At 48.2% G+C, this 20,762-nt stretch overlaps 1 protein-coding gene across 1 annotated transcript in view; it reads left to right on the forward strand.

Annotated features, from left to right (window-relative positions):
• SLC26A1 (solute carrier family 26 member 1) overlaps positions 1-20,762 on the forward strand; it is a 435,468-nt gene that overhangs the window by 406,977 nt on the left and 7,729 nt on the right. The gene's annotated exons all lie outside the window — the stretch shown is intronic.

The raw sequence follows: 20,762 nt of genomic DNA on the forward strand, positions 1-20,762 counted from the left end.
GATGACCTGCTAAATATCTGATTTTAGACCATCACTTATTTCTGATTTTCCGTAGCTCATATTAGTGTTCATTCTAAGGCCTGGCTCCTGTGCTTGTCTTGGTTTACTCTGGTGTGGAGGGTTGAAGTTCCATAGTTTCACAGAAGTCTGTGTAATTGCTCCATATTAAAGTGGTGCACTTGTAGGAGCTCTGTGCATTGGGTACACAGCTGTCCATATTACATTTTACCACACAATAGCAGTGCCAGAGGGTCCATTCAATGCGGGACGAGATGTGTTTTTCTGAACTCCTCAAAAATGTGTGGTGAGCACCTATGCCTGAGGTGGTCTGGTCCCCTCTGTTACAATAGGCTCTTATACAAATTCTAATACTGTTCCATTGTCAAATAATCCAATAGCAGTGAACCAGCTTGTATTTTACAATACCTGAGCTTTGAAGTATTGTTTATTTAGAATATAGGGAAATACATACCACTAACAGCCATTCTACAAATTCCGCAACAAGGTTGCTTTGTAACGATTTGTAGTCTTGTATGATGTTTATCAAGTAGCATTGTACAATTACTTAAAATCCAGAATTTCTGTGAAGGGAAAACAGCAAAACTGATGACACCATATCTCACTGGTGGCAACTTTTAGTGAATAGTGAAGTGTGGGATGTAGGCATGAGACCTTACTACTGCAAAAAAGGCCACCTGTGAATGGTGGACTGAACATTGCACATCTACGAAACTTGTAGTGCCCTCTACTCAGAAGGTCACTTATTACTAGTCATTTACTATAGACCTGTCCAGGCCAGTATTTTGCAAGCAATACCATGTAATACAATTGTAAACATCAAAAGGTAAAACCTGTTTATCACAGCAAACAAGTCTGTTTTGTAAATATGAATCAAAGACAGATGTTGACCTTCTGTTCTAACTTGATCACTATGTGCAAATCGAAGAATACATGACAACTCTTCAACACATTTAGTGACCAATATTTTAAGAAAATCATCATGAAAATCAAACCATTCAGCCACTTTGTGGACCTGATTCTGGGTAACATTGCCAAGGGGTTTTACACTCACATGCTCTCCTACTGTACTAAACTGGTAAATCTCTCCCTCAGCCATGGAATAATTCCTGACTGCCTAAAGAATCAACAAACACCCTCTGCAGATGGGAACAACCTCAGCATTTTTCTCTCTTTCTCCAACCTCCTTTTCCTGGCAATAACCATCCAAAGATGTGTAGTGGATCAACTCACCAAACACATCCAAGACAACAACCTGCTAGATGACTCCCAATCTGGCTTTAATCAAGGCTGCAGTACCAAAACAGCACTGCTCCACTTGTCCTAGACTCATACAACTCCTGCCTCCTAAGTCATCTAGACCTATTGGCTGACTTTGATTTGATAATCCACAATATGCTCCTAGTCCTTAGATGGTTTCAATCATTCCTCATTTGCAGGTCCCAGAGGGTAAAAGTTTATGATTATGTATTAACACTAATGGCCTTAGATCATTAATATAAAGATGACACTGAAGTGTACTCTCCCAACAATATCTTGCACCTTGCTAACACACTAAGCACAGTTCAAGACTGGATGAATTCACACCACTTAAAACTGAACCCCCTCACCCCCAAAACCGAATCCCACCTCATCTCCTCATCAAATTTACCACTGCCTATACAATCCTGGATGGATGCACTTAACATCCACCCACAAACCCACAATTGTTGATGGTACCAAATCCCTAGGGGGTATCCTGGATAAAAGACTGATCCTGCAATAACAAACTAACACCATGTCCAGAAATGCACCCTATCAATTATGTATTCAATTTTTCATCTATATTCATGAGCAAGATCTGAAAACTCTTCTGCAATTGGAATTTAAAGACAGCGGTAAAAGTGGTTGTGCATAAGTCTGGAGATAAGGATTTCCGTATTCTCGTTGTGATTTCTAAGACTTTGCTATAAGTAGTTCTTTTTAGGTTTCGACCTGGGGAGGGCACGAAGTGCCCCTTCCAGATCGAAAACTTTTGTCAAGAGTATGGATGTCGGCACCGCCTCTGTCTCTCATTGGCTAGCTCCATAAATGGAGGCTAGCCTTTGGGAGACAGAGGCTGTCAATCGCGCTTTCTCTTGAAAACGCGATTCGGGGGCGTTTCGCGGTGTTTTTTTAAGCCCCGCCCCTTTGTCCCGGGCCGCGCTGCGATTGGCTGCCGGCCCGGGACACCCCCGTGACGTCATTCCCGGGCTGCGCTCTGATTGGCTGCCGGCCCGGGACCTGACTTGTTAACACTTAAGACCGATCAGCATTTCCAGCCTAAGTAGATAAAACCCAAGCGGCCTCTTTTTCAGAGGTCTGCTGTTCAAACCTTCCACATGAATAGTCTGTCCAAACAAGTTAAAAATGCTCAGTGCACATAAAGAAAGCAACGAAAATTTTAAAATATCGGAATTAAGATTACTGCGTTAACATTATAGTTGCTAAAAATAGGAATTAAGACACTACATCCCAAAAACAGATCGTGGACCCATCCACGGCCTCCATTTCATCACCAGGAAAACGTGTAATTCAAGTAAACTCTTCCTTCGGGGCCTATCTCACATAAGACGAGGTGGGTGGGAAGAGGAGGTCGTTCCAGCAATAAATTCGATTTACATTTTTGAAAGAAAAAACACTGACAGATGGACAGGGCCCTCTCCATTTCTGACAAGCTTCTCTCAAACCCCTACAGCGATGCATATTAAATATACAATCCGAAGACGGTGTGCTCAGTTTACCCGCCGAAATTTGAGAACAAAATGGGGGGGTGGGGGAAGGGGGGGGCTCCTTGAAATTCATGTTGCCTTGTCTCATGTCAGCTGGGTGCGGTTTAGGCGCATATCTCCCCCACACCCCTCCCGTCAAACAAAGGTTTTTAAAACATGAATACATTAACGTAAGCATTTTGTGTTCAAAAACATGGAGTCAGTCTTCAGCAACAAAGTATTATCTGCCATTATAATTAAATCATAACGAAAGTAAAGATCTACAAATTAAGGAACTTAGCCACTGAAAGGGGTTCTTACATTTTTTATTTAAAACAAATTAAATAACACCAATTACATCAGTAATTTTCAGTGCTACAAGTAAAAAGAATAACAAATATGTTGAAATTAAAAAAATTATATATATACGATACGATGGACTCTGCACTCAGTAAGGTATGAGCCTAAAACCCATTGGAGGGAAGGAAAAAAATAACCCAAAAAGAAGAAACTACATTGACCACAATACCAAGCGAGGGAAGGATAACGTCCATTGACAATTGAACAAATAAAAAGAAGTGATGTAGTTTCTCGCCATACCGGTTCTGAATGGCAGCGGCGTGAACACTTTGATAAAGCTCACGAAGAACGAGCGAAACATGTTAGTATGACGGGGCTGCCCTTGGAATAAAATTGATGCAGGCTCCATCACGGTGTGCGGCTACTTACTTTCCTTTCCTGGAAAGGTGTTGGGGTGAATATGGAACGGCGTGGTTCAGCCGTATGCGACGCACCGCCACAAGAGCGCCGTAGCCTGACCGAAATGGAACCTTTGTTTTTTGGAATGCGCGAGCAATAAGGTCAGGCGGGTGCCGCCGGAGACTTCCTCTGGTACTGGTTCCCGAACAATTTTGAAAATGAAGCGTTTGGGACACGATGGACTCTGCACTCAGTAAGGTATGAGCCTAAAACCCATTGGAGGGAAGGAAAAAAATAACCCAAAAAGAAGAAACTACATTGACCACAATACCAAGCGAGGGAAGGATAACGCCCATTGACAATTGAACAAATAAAAAGAAGTGATGTAGTTTCTCGCCATACCGGTTCTGAATGGCAGCGGCGTGAACACTTTGATAAAGCTCACGAAGAACGAGCGAAACATGTTAGTATGACGGGGCTGCCCTTGGAATAAAATTGATGCAGGCTCCATCACGGTGTGCGGCTACTTACTTTCCTTTCCTGGGAAGGTGTTGGGGTGAATATGGAACGGCGTGGTTCAGCCGTATGCGACGCACCGCCACAAGAGCGCCGTAGCCTGACCGAAATGGAACCTTTGTTTTTTGGAATGCGCGAGCAATAAGGTCAGGCGGGTGCCGCCGGAGACTTCCTCTGGTACTGGTTCCCGAACAATTTTGAAAATGAAGCGTTTGGGACACGATGGACTCTGCACTCAGTAAGGTATGAGCCTAAAACCCATTGGAGGGAAGGAAAAAAATAACCCAAAAAGAAGAAACTACATTGACCACAATACCAAGCGAGGGAAGGATAACGCCCATTGACAATTGAACAAATAAAAAGAAGTGATGTAGTTTCTCGCCATACCGGTTCTGAATGGCAGCGGCGTGAACACTTTGATAAAGCTCACGAAGAACGAGCGAAACATGTTAGTATGACGGGGCTGCCCTTGGAATAAAATTGATGCAGGCTCCATCACGGTGTGCGGCTACTTACTTTCCTTTCCTGGGAAGGTGTTGGGGTGAATATGGAACGGCGTGGTTCAGCCGTATGCGACGCACCGCCACAAGAGCGCCGTAGCCTGACCGAAATGGAACCTTTGTTTTTTGGAATGCGCGAGCAATAAGGGCAGGCGGGTGCCGCCGGAGACTTCCTCTGGTACTGGTTCCCGAACAATTTTGAAAATGAAGCGTTTGGGACACAATGGACTCTGCACTCAGTAAGGTATGAGCCTAAAACCCATTGGAGGGAAGGAAAAAAATAACCCGAAAAGAAGAAACTACATTGACCACAATACCAAGAGAGGGAAGGATAACGCCCATTGACAATTGAACAAATAAAAAGAAGTGATGTAGTTTCTCGCCATACCGGTTCTGAATGGCAGCGGCGTGAACACTTTGATAAAGCTCACGAAGAACGAGCGAAACATGTTAGTATGACGGGGCTGCCCTTGGAATAAAATTGATGCAGGCTCCATCACGGTGTGCGGCTACTTACTTTCCTTTCCTGGGAAAGTGTTGGGGTGAATATGGAACGGCGTGGTTCAGCCGTATGCGACGCACCGCCACAAGAGCGCCGTAGCCTGACCGAAATGGAACCTTTGTTTTTTGGAATGCGCGAGCAATAAGGGCAGGCGGGTGCCGCCGGAGACTTCCTCTGGTACTGGTTCCCGAACAATTTTGAAAATGAAGCGTTTGGGACACAATGGACTCTGCACTCAGTAAGGTATGAGCCTAAAACCCATTGGAGGGAAGGAAAAAAATAACCCGAAAAGAAGAAACTACATTGACCACAATACCAAGAGAGGGAAGGATAACGCCCATTGACAATTGAACAAATAAAAAGAAGTGATGTAGTTTCTCGCCATACCGGTTCTGAATGGCAGCGGCGTGAACACTTTGATAAAGCTCATGAAGAACGAGCGAAACATGTTAGTATGACGGGGCTGCCCTTGGAATAAAATTGATGCAGGCTCCATCACGGTGTGCGGCTACTTACTTTCCTTTCCTGAGAAAGTGTTGGGGTGAATATGGAACGGCGTAGTTCAGCCGTATGCGACGCACCGCCACAAGAGCGCCGTAGCCTGACCGAAATGGAACCTTTGTTTTTTGGAATGCGCGAGCAATAAGGTCAGGCGGGTGCCGCCGGAGACTTCCTCTGGTACTGGTTCCCGAACAATTTTGAAAATGAAGCGTTTGGGACACGATGGACTCTGCACTCAGTAAGGTATGAGCCTAAAACCCATTGGAGGGAAGGAAAAAAATAACCCAAAAAGAAGAAACTACATTGACCACAATACCAAGCGAGGGAAGGATAACGCCCATTGACAATTGAACAAATAAAAAGAAGTGATGTAGTTTCTCGCCATACCGGTTCTGAATGGCAGCGGCGTGAACACTTTGATAAAGCTCACGAAGAACGAGCGAAACATGTTAGTATGACGGGGCTGCCCTTGGAATAAAATTGATGCAGGCTCCATCACGGTGTGCGGCTACTTACTTTCCTTTCCTGGGAAGGTGTTGGGGTGAATATGGAACGGCGTGGTTCAGCCGTATGCGACGCACCGCCACAAGAGCGCCGTAGCCTGACCGAAATGGAACCTTTGTTTTTTGGAATGCGCGAGCAATAAGGTCAGGCGGGTGCCGCCGGAGACTTCCTCTGGTACTGGTTCCCGAACAATTTTGAAAATGAAGCGTTTGGGACACGATGGACTCTGCACTCAGTAAGGTATGAGCCTAAAACCCATTGGAGGGAAGGAAAAAAATAACCCAAAAAGAAGAAACTACATTGACCACAATACCAAGCGAGGGAAGGATAACGCCCATTGACAATTGAACAAATAAAAAGAAGTGATGTAGTTTCTCGCCATACCGGTTCTGAATGGCAGCGGCGTGAACACTTTGATAAAGCTCACGAAGAACGAGCGAAACATGTTAGTATGACGGGGCTGCCCTTGGAATAAAATTGATGCAGGCTCCATCACGGTGTGCGGCTACTTACTTTCCTTTCCTGGGAAGGTGTTGGGGTGAATATATATATATATATATGTATATAGACATATAAATATATCGTGAATGGAGAAGGGAATAAGTAATACAGAGGCACTTCATATCTAGTACTGTAGAAAGAACAGAAATACGGTTAGTTCCCTGTCAAGCTGGCCCTATAAGAAAAGATTTTCAATTATTATACACTTAGTGCAGAACTGCTCTCTGCTCTTACACTGCATTAGTAAAACGTGCCACACTTTTCAGCATAGAGATGTATTCCTAATGCGTTTTAAAGACCGGGCTTTGTATGAGGCGCCGTGCAGCAAATGAAGGGGCGATACTATTATGCAGAAAGGGGTCGTTCGTTACTCACTTAAATCCGAAAAGGACGCCAGGTCGCTCAAGCACTAAACCTCTGTGAATGACCACATGCATCATCAGTGATCGCCGAGAGAGTGGCAGAAGCCCCGTCCTTGGTACGCTTCGGCTTTAGTGGCATGAAATTGGCGATCTCCTCAGAAGCCGGGGCGGGCACCGAAGGACCGGAAGCCCAGTAAAGAATATAAGGCTAAGTGGGGAAGTAATCACCCGGCCACCTCCCCGCCAGGAGAAGAAATAACAACCCTCGTTGTGTCCAGACCCTGATGAATGGAGACTCATGCATCGGCGATAATGGGCCCCCCGCGCCGATTAGCATTTCCATCAGAATGAAGTGTGGCTTAATCCCTCTCGGGAATGACACATGGCGTCATGGTGGCAACGCGCTCGACCCACAAACTCAGAGGCTGGTCTGTGAGGAAAGTGCAACTCACAGCAGCGCAGCCTTGCCGAGTGGTACTGGGTGATAAACTAGAAACAGCAGTACCGATGACAGGTGACTATCAAAGCAAGGGGACGCAACAACGACTCGCACAGTTGACGTGATGGTTCTCACCAAGTCTGCATAGATATGACTGGGACACACGCTCTTGTGATAAATTAATGACCGTTTAACATCAAATATATCAGAAGACAAAAGGTGACTGTTGACTTCACAAATACAACTTCCCCAAAACTCCCCAGTCTGATGTAGATATAAAATCCTACATCGCTGGCTTACAACAGAGCCTCCATAGTATAAGGCGATCTTTTTTTGCCTCTTCCTTATCCTGTCTTTTCCTTCTTAAACGTGTCACCCCATAACTAACCACATCCACCGGAACACTATTAGATACACTGTTGTAAAGCCCTTAATCCAACAATCGCAAATCATATATATTCTTTTATTTAGTGAAATAAATTATCAGGGGATTCCATATATTCGATCACTTGGAGTCAGGGCCAAGCAGACTGTGTGATTTTTTTCTCCTATTTTCATTCCATCTGCCATAGTTTATGGAACCAATGGGCTATCCCTATTTTCTGCCCCAAAGGAGGCTAATGGCTATCCTTACTGCTCCTTACATCTGAAAGAGAAGTGCAACTTTAGAGTTATTCAAGTCATCTAGTCTAGGACCTTCACTCCCACCAAGGTTAGCCCCGTGTCCCTCAGAACATGGAATCCTATGACCCCTTCGATAAGTCCCAACAACTCCAAATATCTGGACAAATGCACTCTCACTAAATTTGCATGAGCGGTCCCAACTTTGTGTGGCACCTTCAACAGCAGTCTGTGGCAGCTGGGAAGACCCAATATATATTTTGTGGAGTTATATACCACTAAAGTATGATTTTCTAGGTTGATTCACTGTAGGAGATACTTATGGGTAAAGGAATTGCAGCTCATATATCCATACACTCCATTTGTTTTGGGAGGATGATTTGACCGTAGGTTTACTCATCTGGAGGTTTTTCTTTATGTTTGATGCAAGGCCTGAGGACCAATCATATTTTTTGACATATGTCTTGAACTCCGTAGAGGGCTACTGGCTGCTTCTCTATTTAGCGGTACAAAAGGGGGTGGCAAGAGACTTCAGAGACGTATCTGGAGATAATGCATCCCATTAAATCTGTTACCCAGAAGTCTGATTCACACTTCTCAAAAGATTTTCTTTGGGTTCACAGATAGAGATCTGAAAGCATTGTGTATTATCCTTTCTTCCATCTTTTGAATGCTTCTCCCTTACATGCTGGGCGAGGACAGGATTCTGGTGGATAGGTGTGTTGGGTAAAGGGAAAGAGGTCAGGCCACCCTTCATGAATACTCCATCCTTGATCTCTAAAATAGTTTTTACAGGGATTGCCAGCTAGGCATTCCTCTGGCTATCATTGCAAATGCCATAGTAATCTTCCTACCCATTTATGCACCAAGAACCATTTTATGTCCATCTCCCCCAATCTGCAATGACCTGCAGATAAGGAGTCTGATAATATTGAATTAGATCAGGGCAAGCTACATCTTTTCTCTCCCTTGGTTCTAGAAGAATCATTCAGTGGTGATAGTAAGTTTGCAATCTTGCGGAACTGCGAGCTAAAGGAATTAATATGACAACGAGGTACTGATGAAAAGCATGGTCAGATTCAGGTTACGCTTCCTCAAGAAATTCAGCTGAGAAGCAAAACATTACTTCACTTTCTCATACTGTATGTGTTTATTGTTTTTCTTTCATTTGAAAAACGGAGACCGCTGGACACTGCTTCAATTCCTCTGTGTCCCTTTATTCATATACAAGCTCTACCTGAACCACAGCCATATATCTGCCCCCCCACACTATAGTTTCAATCTTCAGATTATGGGGTGTGAAAAGTGGTGAAGTCAGCTGTATTGGGCGCCATGTTTTTCTTTATTTGGAATTGGCTTTTGCAGGAGTCGGCTGGAGCGCCGGAGGAAGTCCAGGTGAGTGCTTGCTGTTAAGAGCTCTGCCCTGCCGATATGACACCCACCGCGAGCTCTGCCCTGCCGATCCTACACCCACCCGAGCTCTGCCCTGCCGATCCTACACCCACCCCGAGCCCTGCCCTGCCGATCCTACACCCATCGCTGAGTTCTGTTCACTAACAAGCCATCGCTAAGTTATATTAGAGCCAGACTGCACTAGTGAGAACAGCCTCGCTGACCTTCTCAACCACCTGAGTTAACAAAGCACGTTCTAGACCCACTGACTAACCCAGAGCCCCAAACTACCCGATAATCCCGGCACGGATGAGTCTTCGGCGTTCGCTGGAGCATTTCGGAAGTACCGAGCCCAGCTGCACGGTGAGCCCCAGATAACATTAAGCGTCCACCGCTCAAAGTAGAGCCGTGCTGCACTAGTGCATACCCGAGTGGGACAGGTGACACTTTACTAGTGATCACTGTAGTGAGACACCCGGCCACTGCAAACATCAGACCTACTCCGCTACACCGATCGGCCACCAGCCGAGGCACAGTAATGCTGCAATAGCGCACCAGCAATTACCTTAAGGCGCTGCGCTACCGAGCACCGGCTGACTTGGGCGCCCGCAACTCTAATTTGCCCCAGATAAACGCGCAGTTTCAGCATTACTGTGCTGTTGTATTCTTTTTCCCACCCCCCTCCCGCTGTCCGTCTTTCTTCCCGCCCCCCTCCCGCTAAATAAATCATTCAGTGGTGATAGTAAGTTTGCAATCTTGCGGAACTGCGAGCTATTTTTTCCGGTGATGGTGCCCCCCTCCCGCTGTCCGTCTCTGTTTCCGCCCTCCTCCCGCTGATTAAGTCGGCCGTTGTATTCTTTCCCTGCCGTGGTCTTTTTCCCGCCCCCCTCCCGCTGTCCGTGTTTGTTCCCGCCCTCCTCCCGCTGATTAGGTCGGCCGCTGTGCTGTTGTATTCTGCCTTGCCGATCCTACACCCACCCCAAGCTCTGCCCTGCCGATCCTACACCCATCGCTGAGTTCTGTTCACTAACGAGCCATCGCTAAGTTATACTAGAGCCAGACTGCACCAGTGAGAACAGCCTCGCTGCACTGCTCAACCACCTGAGTTAATGGCGCCCCCCTCCCGCTGTCCATCTCTGTTTCTGCCCTCCTCCCGCTGATTAAGTCGGCCGTTGTATTCTTTCCCTGCCGTGGTCTTTTTCCCGCCCCCCTCCCGCTGTCCGTGTTTGTTCCCGCCCTCCTCTCGCTGATTAGGTTGGCCGCTGTGCTGTTGTATTCTTTTTCCCACCCCCCTCCCGCTGTCCGTCTTTCTTCCCGCCCCCCTCCCGCTAAATAAATCATTCAGTGGTGATAGTAAGTTTGCAATCTTGCGGAACTGCGAGCTAAAGGAATGAATATGACAACGAGGTACTGATGAAAAGCATGGTCAGATTCAGGTTACGCTTCCTCAAGAAATTCAGCTAAGAAGCAAAACATTACTTCACTTTCTCATACTGTATGTGTTTATTGTTTTTCTTTCATTTGAAAAACAGAGACCGCGGGACACTGCTTCAATTCCTCTGTGTCCCTTTATTCATATACAAGCTCTAGCTGAACCACAGCCATATATCTGCCCCCCCACACTATAGTTTCAATCTTCAGATTATGGGGTGTGAAAAGTGGTGAAGTCAGCTGTATTGTCACATATGTCACTTGGACACTGGCGATCAATATGACACCACAGATGCACTGTGTAAATGCTGCTACAGTCTCTTGTACGCCAGACATTGAGGAAATGCTGTTATAGCTGGGACTTCGGACTTGTTCCTGAGGCAGGCCATCACAACAGTAAGGATAGGAAGTGACTCCACAACAGCCAGTGGTGCAAGCAAAGCGTCCCTAACAACATAATTAAGAGGCACCACAACAGTCACAGCAGACGGTAGGACACCAAGGGGCGTCAGAGCAATCACAGGAACAGGATTTGACTGTCGCAGTGGCACAAAATTTCGCAGAGTTCACCCAGACTAGAAACGACTTTACAGTTGTTAGTGTGCAGGCTGTAGTCAGTCAGAAGATTAATGCGACCACAGTCGGTCAGTTTAGCAAAATGCATGTGATAGCACGCTACGGGGCAGGGGATGGTGCAACACACCGTGAGCATACATACCAACCCTCGCCATTGAGGCCTTACCTAACGCCACCTGACAGCAGATCGTAAACATTCAGTCAGCAACCCCCGTGCCAAGCCAGCGAGAAAACTACAGTGATGGACAGGCTAAGGGGCGGTACGAGGAAAGTCTCACAACCTTACAAGCCCTGCGATTGGTTACAAGAACAACCCACCCGGAAAAGACTTCCCATGTGTGTGTGTGCGTGGCTCTGTCTGTGTGTGTGTGCATGGCTCTGTTTGTGTGTGTGCGTGGGTCTGTGTGTATGTGTGTGTGTGGCTCTGTCTGTGTGTGTGTGTGTGTGTGTGCGTGGCTGTCGGTGTGTGTGTGGCTCTGTGTGTGTGTGTGTGTGGCTCTGTGTGTGTGCGTGGCTCTGTCTGTGTGTGTGTGAGGCTCTGTCTGCGTGGCTCTGTCTGTGTGTGTGCGTGGCTCTGTCTGTGTGTGTGCGTGGCTCTGTCTGTGCGTGGCTCTGTCTGTGTGTGTGTGCGTGGCTCTGTCTGTGTTTGTGTGCGTGGCTCTGTCTGTCTGTGTGTGCGTGGCTCTGTCTGTGTGTGTGTGTGTGTGCGTGGCTCTGTCTGTGTGTGTGTGTGCGTGGCTCTGTCTGTGTGTGTGTGTGTGTGCGTGGCTCTGTCTGTGTGTCTGTGTGTGGCTCTGTCTGTGTGTGTGTGTGGCTCTGTCTGTGTGTGTGTGTGTGGCTCTGTCTGTGTGTGTGTGTGCGTGGCTCTGTGTGTGTGTGTGTGTGTGTGCGTGTCTCTGTCTGTGTGTGTCTGCGTGGCTCTGTCTGTGTGTGTGTGCGCGGCTGTGTGTGTGTGTATGCACGGCTCTGTGTGTGCGTGTGTGCGTGGCTGTGTGTGTGTGTGTGCGCGGCTCTGCCTGTGTGTGTGGGTGGCTTTGTGTGTGTGACTGTGTGTGGGTGCTAATGCAATAGGTCTTGCATATGCAATCGATTAAGCTATTGGTAATGTAAATGACAATGCCATTTATTTATGATTAAAAAAAATAATAATCAATGCCAGTATCTCTACCTTTAATAATGACGAGAGCATTGCATTGTGAATGCTTGTTTTCCTTGCCTTCCCGCCCCCCTCCCGCTGTCCGTGTGCCTGCCCGCCCCCCCTCCCGCTGTCCCTGTACCTGCCCGCCCTCCTTGCCGTTTCCTCCCCCCTCCCGCTGTCCGTGTGCCTGCCCGCCCCCTCCCGCTGTCCGTGTGCCTGCCTGCCCCCCTTCCCGCTGTCCGTGCCTTTCCCGCCCCCCCTCCCACTTTGTGCATTTTGCATAAGGTACTGCAGTGCATTTTGTATCTTGTGATGCCGGAAGTTGAGTGTATGTTATGCCTTGTGAAGTGGGTGACTGCTGTGTATCTGTGTGCCTTGTGAGACAGGCATTGTGAGACTTCGACCTTCATTGAGGTTGGCAATGTAAATAACAATGCCATTTATTTATAAGTAAAAAAAAAAAGAAATGTCATGAGCAATACCAATAGCTCTAACTTTTCCAAAGGCGAAACCATTGCATTGTAAATGCTTGTTTTAAATGTTGGGGGCTCTGGCAGCAGTGCTTTGGCATTCCATGAAGCTCAAGTGCTCCCACATAGTTTGAGTTTGTCTGCCAGGTAACGTGGAGTGCATGTGTGTAGGGCTTTGTGAGTGATGCACACAGTCTTGCATATGGGTGTGGCTTCAATTGACACCCACTGCAGTGTGGCTTGTATTGGTGAAATATGGTTGATTTTTTTAGCTCCATGGATCTAGCATGTTGCAGAGCTTAGGATTGATTTAACAGGGGTGAAATGAGTCTTGGGAAGAGGAGTCAAGAGAGAATTACAGTAATCGAGTTTGGATAGCACCAGCAATTGCGCACGAGTGTGATGTTGGTTGATCAAAAATGTAAATGACAAGCACACCAACTAATTGCTGAGGGGACTGACCTGGGGCCATCTCACTGCACATCATGTATTGACATCAAAAGGTCTGACAAACTGGTCTCTAGCAAACCTAAAATAATAGGGGGCGTATTCTCAAGGAGCTATCGCCGAGTTAACTGCACTTTATCACAACCAAAATTGCAATACATTCATCACCCCATTCACAAGCTGGTGCTAACAGCCCATAGCACCAGTTTACCTGCGATAGCAGCCGCAAAAAACATCGCCACAGATGATCCCCGCAACTATTACTAATTATATGCAGAGTAGGCGTTCATGAGCAAAAAGCCGCAACAACACCACTCCGCAACATTCTCAATGACCAGCCAGATCGGCGATAAGATCACAAAACAGGCGATAAGGCGCTTTAGCAGCACAAAACTAACACCTGCTCTGACCTGGTGTAAAGTTGGACCACAGCCTGCACCACAAACGGGAGGCCAGCCCAGAGCCATACCTGAAGAACAAAAGATGCCATGGACCCACTGAAAATGAGGCCCAGACACCCGAGAGGGCCACAACAACCACCACCACCACCCCCAGGACCACCCCCCAACCTCCCAGACCCCCCGACCAACACCGAGGCAGGGAGGACAAAATCAGCGATCCTCCCAAAATGCACAGACCCAACACCAGAGAATGTCATATCCCACCACAGGCACAACAGATCAACTATCCTCCGTATCCTGACCACCATTGCACACAGGATGATGGTGGAGAGGACAACCAACATCCCACCAGAGACCAAGCTGCTGGCCATGATGCACCTGTTGGCCACTGGTACCCTCCAACCAACATCTGCACCAGTCAGAGGAGTCACACAGCCAGCCCAATCCAAGTCCCTCACAACGGTCAGGGATGACACCATCAGCTTGGTACCCAACTATCCATACTTCTCACACACTGCGCAGGAACAGCTGGAGACCAAGCAATGCATCTTTGCCACAGCACTCTTCTTGCATGTGTCAGGAGGCAATTGACTGCACACATGTCCTACTTGTGCCCCCTGGCAACACTGCACACAATAAGCGCAACAGAAAGCGCACATTTCCCACCAATGTCCAGGCAATATTGGAACACTGGGGAATCCCCGCCAACGTCACCGCCAACCCCCAGGCAGTGTGCATGAGCACTACACCTTCCGACAGTCCATCATCAACTTGCGCAACCAGGATGGCACCCACGGAAATGCACAGCTCGTTGGCCAATACAAAATGAACACACCACACACCTCAACTTCATGATCATGCAACTCACAACACAGGAAATGCACACATTACAAGATCACATACAACATGCATACCCACCAGGCATGACAGAACAACGTACTGTGGGAAACTGGGCCAGCCATGTACATTAGCCATCAACGACATGGCACATCATCCACACAATAGCATAATGTGGGAAGAGGTGGGGACCAGGCATGTGCAAAAGAAGCAAGTGACCCATGAATGAGAAAGTACACAATGCCACGTGTGACATGGATGTGATGGCCACTCTGCGGTATGCAGACCACACACATATCAATGTCGACACACACCTTTGGTGTATGCAGTGTTGTAGACAGTGGACGCAACCTTGTCACGTCCCCCCGTGAGCATGAGCAGAGTGGGCTGGCACGGCGTATGCCAGGCCAGTGTAGGGGTGTCAATAAAAAGCACGTAACTCTGGCCATGGTCCTCTTCCTAAATGCCCAACGTCTCTGCCAGGGCGGCACCCCTCACTCCGCCATGAGGCCGTCGCCGTGAGTTGAGTTGCCTGCAATCCTGTGCACCTTCTGCACCCCGGGACGCTGGTCCCTGAACCAGTCGTACCAGCACCTGCACACCCAGGACTCAATGCCCACCTGCCGACACCGGCGTGTGTCGAAGAGGGCCCACCACATGCAGGTGCAAGCTCCAGGCCCGAGGCCCGTGACCCTGGCAGCCTGCTAGGACCATTACGTCCTCCATGAGCAAGGCCCGCAGTACTCCTTTTTCGTTGACGCACTCAACCAGCATACACAGTGTACTAGTAGGTCACACCTTTGGAACTGAGTCTTGATTACACTATGGTTGAGGACGATATATATGGCTGAGCTGAAGTCACCCTTCGATATGGTGCCACCAATTCTGTGCATAGCATTACAACCACACGTGTCTGTGGGCCCACGCGGACCACTGCTCCCGGGCCACACTAATCTCGAGCAGGCCCCACATTTGGAACTGAACCTTGATCATGCAATGGCTGGGATATACATGGTAATGCAGACGTTAAATCACTATACTCTCTTCGATGAGGTGACACCAAGTCTAAGTATAGCATCACAACCACATGTTCCTGTGGACCCTTGCTGGAAATGCCTGCCGCCTACACTGTGGTCGAGTTTGTCGCACAATTGGAACTAAGCATCAAATGTTTCAATGGCAGAGTACATATTGCACGCAAGGAGAGGTGTAAGAGCATGACGCGTTGCAGTCAGGAGCAAAAAAAAGGATATTTGTTACAGAGGTGATCGAACACTACCGACAACTGCCCTGGTGTCACTAACTCTGTGCATCGCGAGCCAACGACACATGGCTGTGGGCCACTGCTGACCGCTGCCTCCAGCCTACCCTGCGGTCAAGTAGGTCAGAGAGTCTTGATTTCGCAATGGCGGAGTTCATATCAGTGTACCGGCATCATCCCAGACTGCATCGCCTATCAGCCCCGGTGCCACTAAGTCTGTTCCCCAACATTCATGGACACTCACTGGTTGTACATTGGTGGCATCTGGGTCTATGGACGAGGGGGTAGGTTCATCCTCATGTAGCTGATGCCGAATTGGTTCTGGCAACAAGGCTGTCGCTTTCCACCCCGCCATTTGCTGCTTCCAGATAAAACCTGACCTTCTGCATCATGCCCTGGAGGACACCTTCCTCTGTCCCCCGCAACCCTCCGCCACATTCACCTTTGACATCAATGAGGACCTGCCCGCTCCACGTGGCCCTACCTCAGTGCACCGCAAGACACCGTCCCTTGGTAGGGTGCCTGTGCTGGCTGCTGTGCATCCGGGGCCACTAACTCTGTGCAGCTCAAGTCAGGGAGCCTGCTTGATTCAATATTTGATGGCCTCTGAGATGATGGCCTTGAGGTCGTCAATGCCATGTGTCTGTGGCCCTGCGCTGTCCGTGGCCTCCGGCCTCAGCTGCGGTCCACCAGGGCTCACACATCCAATCGAGTCCTGACCAGCCCAGACATGGCATCACCGCAGGAGGCACACACCACCGTCGCCAGGATCACCTCAAACTGCCATCTGCCAGAGTTGAAATAGTGGTACTGACAGAATAATGGAGTTGCTCGCACCTGTTGTGGATGCCATCATCTGCATGTAACCCTGCTCAGCACTCCAGGTGCCACTAACCCAGTGCACCGCAACCCATGGACCGTCACTGATTGAGTTTTGTGCTGTGGGGAGTTTGCGAAGCACTGTCACCTCAGTCAGTGTGGGAGACTTTGGATGGTGATGTGTAAGATGATGCAGGTGTAACACATCCCACTGCGTCTGCATCAGGAATGTCCCGAAGGGACACAATACAAGATATTTTCTTCACATGGTCGCGCTCAGCTCTAGTGCCCCTACCTCAGTGCACTGCAACTCACAAACACTTCTGTTTGTATGTTGGGTGACCTCTGTACTTGCTCCATGTTGCTCAGCAGTTGACTCTGTTATGCACATTTCTATGTTTCTGTTGCACTGGTGTCCACTGTTCAGGTTGTTGCCAGCACCAACACTCCATGCGGGCTGGCTTACACTCACCCCACACACATCCAGGACAGGCGTAACTGTACATGTAGCCCTGCCAATAAAGGGGCCGGGTGCACATGCCCCTAGCCAGTTTGACATGATATCTGCGTGTGTCCCTGTGGTCTTGTTATATGTATGAGGGCCGCGCCCTACCACATTACTATGTGCTGCTGTGTACAGCGGATGCAACCATGTCAACGCAGGCAGGCGGTTGGAGCTTGGAGATGTAGCTTTGTCAATGACCACTCAATTCGTAAGGGGAGTGGACTGGGCTGTCGTACGCAGAGCCAACCTGGGTGTGTGACTGATGTTTGCCTACCCATGGGCATGGGTATGTGCATCTGCATGAGTCAGTGGCAGTGTGGGTCTCCTCTGTGGGTTGTGGGTGGTCCCTGAAGGATAAAAGACACCCACATCTGTGATCTAGTTCACCTTCCATGTGTTCGGACCCCACCCGCACCTGTTCGGCCACCTCCTTTTGGCATTCTGACACCTGGCATTGGGGTGCCATATGTAATGTAATGTAATGTAATGTGTAATGTAATGTAAAAAATATTTCTATAGCGCAACTAACACCAAACGGTTTCTTGGCGCTCGAGCACAAGGGGGAGAACAGTCAACAGAGCAAAGGTGTTAGTGATAAACATTACAGAACAAATAAGTTTTAAGAAGGGACCTAAAATGATTATAGGAGGAAGCAAGTCTAATACCTAAGGGAAGTGAGTGTGGGTCAGTGAAGTGTTGTGAGGCAGCCGTGCTTGCAGGTGCTTCCTGCCGTTTGGTCTGTTGCAGGGTCTGTGTTCTCCTCAAAGTAGCTTGGCTGCCCTGGTCCTGGTGGTGGGTTCTGTGGGATGTCCATGAGCTGTTGCAGGGCGTCGGTGTGAAAGGTGTGGTGGCCCTCTTCGGCATCACTGATGTGTGGTCTTCTGTGCTCTGCTAGAGGTGTTGTGTGTCCCTCTGCAATGTGAAGGGGAGATGCATGCTGACATTGTGTTGAGATGTATTTTGCTGCATTGTTCTTGTTTACATGCAGACTGTATGACAATGTACATTGTGACTGTTTGGGTGGTGCAGGATTTGTATGTGAGACTGTGTACATTTAGACTACATGACGGATGTGAGGTTGTACGTGTACATTACCATTTCACAGTTTCCAGCTCGGTCAGATTTAGTAGGCCTATTTCTGCACATGTGCGGACCCAGTTGTTTCCTCTGTTATGCAGAGTTGTGTTTGCGCTTTGTACCAAATTGTCGTCAATGTGGGTGTGCTGTTCTTGCTATGTGTGTTTGCTGAAGTGTGCTATGGGGAACATGGACATGATCCTGAGTCATTGGACCTTGTTGTGCATGTGTGCCATTGTGCCCATCTCTTCCCGTTCTTCCAGTCCTTGGTTGTTACTCACCCTGTTGATGTTGTGTCAGGTCCTCCCGAGCTGTGTCCACACTCCTGAATCCTTGCACCGGTTCCACACTGATGACTGTGGCCTCCATTTCCTCCAGCTCCTCCTGTGGTGCCGGACTCCCACCTCCTGTCACCGTTGCTGCCTTCCTGTTGGCAGAGGCTTTGTGCCTGGTATATATTTTCACATCATGCCAGTGCCTCTTGGTATCCTTGACACTCCAACTGCATTCTTGGTAGTCTAATTGTGAGCCAGTTGATGGTAGTGTTTTGTCACCTCTGTGACGCTGATCTGGTTTTGCTGTGGATTGCTTCCTGTCTTCCTCTCTCTCTTCTCCCTGGCCTTCCCTGACACCGTTGTTCCTTGCTGGTGGTCTGTGGGGATTGTGGGGTTTGTGTCGGCCTCTGCGCTCGGTCAGGGTGGATCCATGTTTTGTGCTGTGGGGAGTTTGCGAAGCACTGTCACCTCAGTCAGTGTGGGAGACTTTGGATGGTGATGTGTAAGATGATGCAGGTCTAACACACCCCACTGCGTCTGCATCAGGAATGTCCCGAAGGGACACAATACAAGATATTTTTTTCACATGGGCGCGTTTAGCTCTAGCGCCCCTACCTCAGTGCACTGCAACTCACAAACACTTCTGTTTGTATGTTGGGTTACCTCTGTACTTGCTCCAGGTCCCTCCATGCTGCTCAGCAGTTGACTCTGTGATGCAAATTTCTATGTTTCTGTTGCACTGGTGTCCACTGTTCAGGTTGTTGCCAGCACCAACACTCCATGCGGGCTGGCTTACACTCACCCCACACACATCAAGGACAGGCGTCACTGTACATGTAGCCCTGCCAATAAAGGGGCCGGGTGCACATGCCCCTAGCCAGTTTGACATGATATCTGCATATGTCCCTGTGGTCTTGTTATATGTATGAGGGCCCCGGGCCCTACCACATTACTATGTGCTGCTGTGTACAGCGGATGCAACCATGTCACCGCAGGCAGGCGGTTGGAGCTTGGAGATGTAGTTTTGTCAATGACCACTCAATTCATAAGGGGAGTGGACTGGGCTGTCGAACGCAGAGACATGATCCTGAGTCATTGGACCTTGTTGTGCATGTGTGCCATTGTGCCCATTTCTCCCCGTTCTTCCAGTCCTTGTTTGTTACTCACCCTGTTGATGTTGTGTCAGGTCCTCCCGAGCTGTGTCCACACTCCCGACTCCTTGCACTGTTTCCACACTGATGACTGTGGCCTCCATTTCCTCCAGCTCCTCCTGTGGTGCAGGACTCCCACCTCCTGTCGTCGTTGCTGCCTTCTTGTTGGCAGAGGCTTTGTGCCTGGTTTATATTTTCACATCATGCCAGTGCCTCTTGGTATCCTTGACACTCCAACTGCATTCTTGGTAGTCTAATTGTGGGTCAGTTGATGGTAGTGTTTTGTCACCTCTGTGACGCTGATCTGGTTTTGCTGTGGATTGCTTCCTGTCTTCCTCTCTCTCTTCTCCCTGGCCTTCCCCGACCCCGTTGTTCCTTGCTGTTGGTCTGTGGGGATTGTGGCGTTTGTGTCGGCCTCTGCGCTCGGTCAGGGTGTATCCATGTTGCTACGCACTTTGGATTGTTTCTGTTGTGTTGTATTTGTAGCTTTTATAGTGCATTTTCCCGCCAGACGGGTGGGATTTGCAGGCCTATTGCTGGTTTTTGCAGCTTTTTGCTTCTTTTTGTACCACGAATAGCCTCATCGCAGCTTTTTTGTATTTGCGTTTCGCATTTTTGCGCCGTGGAATTGATTTTAACGTGGTCAGTTAACGCATTATCTGGAGGCTATCGCATGGTACCACCTTGTTGAGAATGCTTGGTTAACATGGCGTAATTCTCCCGCGATAGACTGCGATGTTAGAAGTTGCACTAAGTAACTTTTGCGATGTTATCACACATTTTTGAGAATATGCCCCTTGATGTTTTCTCTAGCGAGCAGCACTGCACATTCTTTAAATGCAGCATTCACTCTTTGTATTCGATAAAAGTCTTACTTTGGTCCAACGTTCGACTGTGTACGTGAAAAGAAAACATGTACATATAATTAAAGTGACAATGAAATAAGACTGTTCCCTTAAGTAATTTATTAGTGACTTGCTTAGTATATCATTTTAAAAAGTCCACACATTTATATTAATAGTAGTGAAAACAAATGTATTTTCCAAATCAGTACTCATGATAACTGCTCTTTGTTCTGAATTAGATCATT

Source organism: Lissotriton helveticus, chromosome 2_1 (assembly GCF_964261635.1).
Source record: "Lissotriton helveticus chromosome 2_1, aLisHel1.1, whole genome shotgun sequence".
Taxonomy (NCBI): Eukaryota; Metazoa; Chordata; class Amphibia; order Caudata; family Salamandridae; genus Lissotriton; species Lissotriton helveticus.